Here is a 4,790-nt window from a genome sequence, read left to right as displayed (position 1 = left end):
AAGGAAAGAGCACACAGGAGGAGGTAATGGTGAAGAAAGGAAACTTTATTGGGGTATGCTCCCGGGCACACTCCCTGGTCAGGATCAGAGAGGTCGCCCCGAGTCTGGTTGTAGCAGGGTTTATATGGCCAGGGTCAGCAGGAACTTTTAGCATGTAACTTGTTTTGCCAGTTTGAACAGTTTCGGGCTAGAGCCCCCAAAGGAGAGGTCTAGATAATTGGGACAGGTGGTGTATAAGGAAGTGGCTTTTCTCAGCTGCCTCTGCCCTCCAGCGGCCTGACACACATATCACCCAGTTTCTGGTGGTCAGGGGGTATTTCTGGCTCCAAGTGTCACCCTCAGGGTCTGTCATGGGGACAGTCAGTGTGTTTAGTCATCTTAAGACTTAGCTGGGGCCAAACAATCTTCTCCCAAGATGTCTCACTCACATGACTGCTGGCAGGGGGCCTCAGTGCTTGGGCTTCTCTATTAGCTGCCTCAGTCTTCACAGCATGGCTGGCAGTGGCTTGCTGCCTACCCAGGGGGCCGATCCAGCAGCAGACAAGATGGAGGCAAACAGCTGGCTTTGTCTATCTAGACTTGGGAGTCACTCGTGGTCATTTCCATACAAAGACAGTGATGACGCAGTCAGTGGTGTTTGCTTCGAGATGACTAGAGGATAGCAATTCTGGGAGGGGTTTTGGGATTGTGGTACCTCATGATCTAGTTTGAGGTGAATAATTCAGATGTAAAAACTCTGTAGCACACATAGCTCTTCTCTTTTCTCCTGGTCATGCCGTGGGCTGCTGAATAAGGATTCATTGCCCTCGATTTGCTAATCAGTCGATGCAGGAATGAGAGGTGGTATAAACCTGTGCTAAGAATGGTGTGGAAATGAAGCCACCCACAAGGGACATTTTCAGCACAATATTTAAATCAATAGAAGAATCTGAGATGTGACAAAATAAGAAGAGACCATAACAATAAAGAAGCAGGGGGTTACCTGGCTATTTCTTAGAAACCTTCATCTTCTGTCTGGGAGATGTCAGACTATAGGAATGCAGCCCTGAGCTATGGCCAGCAGAGGGCAGACTTCCCTGAGGCAGAGACCTCGGAGTGAACTTCACAATAAAGGAGAAATAGAGAACCATTAAGGTTTAGAGTGGAAAGCAACCTGAAAAAGCCCTCCAGCAAGACCTTATTTCACAGATGAATAAACCAAGGCCTACAAAAGCAAAAGGAGCTTGTTCAGGTTCTCTTAGCCTGCAAGTAGAGTACATGGGATTTGAACCCATCTCCTTGAATATGTTTTGCTTTCATTAAAGTCAATCTTTGTTCATTAGCACGGCTCGAGGAGTACTGGTGGCTCTTGACTCACAGATGTAGCCTGCCACATTTTAGACAAGTGGAAAGGACTAGACTCGCCTCTTTGTTCATTGTATTTGGGCACAAGGATAATAAAATGTGTGATAGTTTATTTTTGACTTGTCACTTTTGTATTTATTATTTTATTGAAAAACATACACACAGTGGAGAAACGACCTAATTTAATAGATCTTACAAAATGGCTCATCATTATAAAATTCATAAGGTTAATATAAATTTAATCAGTGTTCAGTGGACAACGCTCATTGGATGAATGGCACGGTGTTATTTTGCTAGAACAAAGCTGCTGCTTACTACCTGTATTCAGTATTAAGTTTGTGGTGTTTACCTGCCTCTGTGCTGTGTGATAAGCCAATTTTCCCACTATTTTATTCTGTGTAAACCACGAATGAGCCTTCATTTGTGTAGTGAGTCGTTTTAGGATCATTTTGTTTTTCTTTAGTGATAGTGCTTTATTTAGTGCTAGTGTTCCTATTCTCATTAGTTGGATAGCTTTCTTATCTCCAACGTAACTACAAACACAAATGTGGCCTGCTGAGTCTTGGAGGGGTGATTGGTCATAGGTAATTACCCACAGGATATATGGATATCAATGTAAGCATCTCAATGAAAACCCACTCCAAAACGCATCGGCCGCCTCGTGGTTCCCTGGAAATATATTCATAAACCCTCGGGCATCCTCAGGATGCAGCCAGGGACAATGCATAATGCATTCAGTTTTAGACCTGGTAATTTGTTCTAGACAGGCTCTCATATGCTGTCGGAGTAAGCATTACCTTGCTTTCAAATGGAACAAGGAGGGGCATTCACATGTATGTGATTGTCCGTGATAAATGAAGCGCTAATTAATAAATGTATGGGAGCACAGGAGAATCTTCACCTTGTCTCCAGTCACTCAGTTTAAAGGTAGATACTGCAGAAATGGCAGAGTTAGGGCTTAGGCTGGGTTTCCTGGCAGCTTAGCCCCAGAAACTGGCTTTGACCTTCTGCTGACTCAGCCCTGCTGGAAATGGCGCATCCGTTAAGACTTAACTAAAACCCGAAGCTCAGGGAACAATGTGCCACAGTTACCAATGAATACCTTTTGGATTCAATCTAAATATCAGGAGATCCTGCCAGAACAATTGTGCCAAGCTTCTTTTTTGGCATAAGCATAGTGTCCGGGTAAGAACATCAGAAGGCTAGGGCTGTTTTCTAAGGCTGAGATGTAACATTCCAACTCTAGCGTCACATGTCAAGCATGCAGTCTGTCACGAGAGTTTTGCTGGCCTTAGGCCAGCATTTCACAGGGTTTATGTGTATGGAAGCATCCAATAATAAACCTTAAATAGACACCATTTTCATTTATCAGGGGTCGCTTCCCGAACCCCTAAGGCACAGAGACCTTTGTGGCTAAGCCTTTGGATGTTGTCTATTCTGCTCAAAGGTACCGCACCCCTCCCTCTCTTGTGTTTGGGGTAGGGATGGGGAGGAAGTATCCTCTCCTCCCATCTCACCATCACTTCCAACTTGGGATTACACAGACTCTTGAGGGTCTGAAGATGAATATTAATTGGGCTTAATTGCCCAATACAGTTTAGTGGAAAATTTAAAGGTGTGAATGTTTGAACAGTTTGGAGGGATGCTGTAGCTTCCATGCCCATCTCCACCTGTTGAAATCTTTCACTATTTTTCTCCATTTATTTATTTAATCTTTAAATAGCTGTACAAAGGAATTGCCATTTAATGGAACAGTTTATAAATACAATGCGTCTTTTTTTTTGTTGTTGTTGTTGGTCATGGGGCCTGAACTCTGAGCCTGGGCACTGTCCCTCAGCTCTTCAGCTCAAGACTAGCACTCTACCACTTGAGCCACAGCGCCACTTCCGGCTTTTTCTGCTTATGTGGTGCTGAAGAATCTAACCCAGGCCCTCATGCATGCAAGGCCAGCACTCTACCACTGAGCCACCTTCCCAGCCCATACAATGTGTCTTAATCAACATTCTCATCCTCCTCCCCTTATTTTTTTCTTAAGTTTATGGTATATACAATGAATTCTTTGCTGCATCCTCCCCCTCCTCTCCTCTTTACTTGTCTGCCCTTCACTTATTGGCTCTACCCCTGATCTTGTATGTACCTGTTTTCTGGGTAGTTATTTTGTTGGGTTTTGACTTTTTTTTTCTTTTTTTAAAATAAGTTTTTTATTGTGAAAATACTGTACAGAAGGGTTACAATTACATGAACAAGGTAATGAGTACATTTCTTATCCAGCATTGTTGCCTCCTCCTTTGTTTTTCCTCTACCATTCCTTCCCTCTCACCTCCTCAACTACCCCTCCCACCCCTCCCTCCTAAATTGTAAAGTTTGTTTTTCCACATAGTGTCTTGTATATCTCATTGTTGCAATGGGTCAACCTGTATCCCTATTTAAACAATTTATTTTTTCCCTTCCCTTCCCCAAATTATACTAACATCAAATACAGTGAAAACAGGGGTTTATACCGTGGGGGAGGGACATACTAAGCAACAAAAAAATCGCATGGTACCTTATAAATACATTAGAAACAATAGCAAGGAAGAAAAAACCACTTGTGTCTTATCTTGGGGTTCATTTCACTTAACATCATCTTATCTGACCTTTTCTGCTTGACTCAGGCATATACTAGTTATTGCAAATAAGGGAAACCATGGGGACCTGTGTTTCTTTGGGCCTGGCTTACTTCACTTCATATAATTTTTTCCAAGTCTTTCCATTTCCTAACAAATGGGGCAATGTCATTCTTTCTGATGGAGGCATTTTTTTTCTCTCTTTTCCTCCTTCCCTCCCTTCCTTCCTCCCTCCCTCCCTCCCTTCCTTCCTTCCTTGGTCTTGAACTCAGGGCCTAAGAACTGTCCCTGAGCTTTTTTTTTTTTTAAACTCAAGGCTAGCTCTCTACCACTTGAGTCCCAGTTTCAATTCTGGCTTTTTTTTTTTTTTTGTAGTTTATTGGAGATAAGAGTCTCTGAGCCTCCGAAGCCGGGCCTAGAGTGCTGTGCACGTCTGTCCTGGGAATCCTGGCGGATGGGGACCGATTTGCGGCATGTGCAATGCGATCGGCTTTCTCCCACACGCGAGGCCGCGGGGCGCGGTGCCTAGGGCCGGGCTGCGCCCTGTATTGCGCTGCCGCCCTGCCGCGGCCGCGGCAGGGGGCCCGGGAGGGTCTCCCCGGAGAGCTGGGCGCACCGTGTGCGCGCGCGCGTGCCGCGGAGGGCGCGTGTGCCGCGCGCGTGTTCGGCGCGCGTGCCATGCCGCGCGCACGGGGGGCGCATCCCGCTCCGGTGGCGTCTCCAGCGCGGCTCGGACACGTCGCCGCCCCTCTCGGAGTCTAGTGTTCCCCGGTGGCTCGAGGCCTAGGTGTGGGATCCTCCCTCGGCGCTGGGGCCAGGCCAGGCCAGGCCCAGGGCAGG

This window comes from Dipodomys spectabilis, unplaced genomic scaffold (assembly GCF_019054845.1).
Source record: "Dipodomys spectabilis isolate Male_0828 unplaced genomic scaffold, ASM1905484v1 ptg000075l, whole genome shotgun sequence".
NCBI lineage: Eukaryota > Metazoa > Chordata > Mammalia > Rodentia > Heteromyidae > Dipodomys > Dipodomys spectabilis.
The sequence above is the reverse complement of the archived record's forward strand: the minus strand, read 5'-3'. Positions refer to the sequence as shown.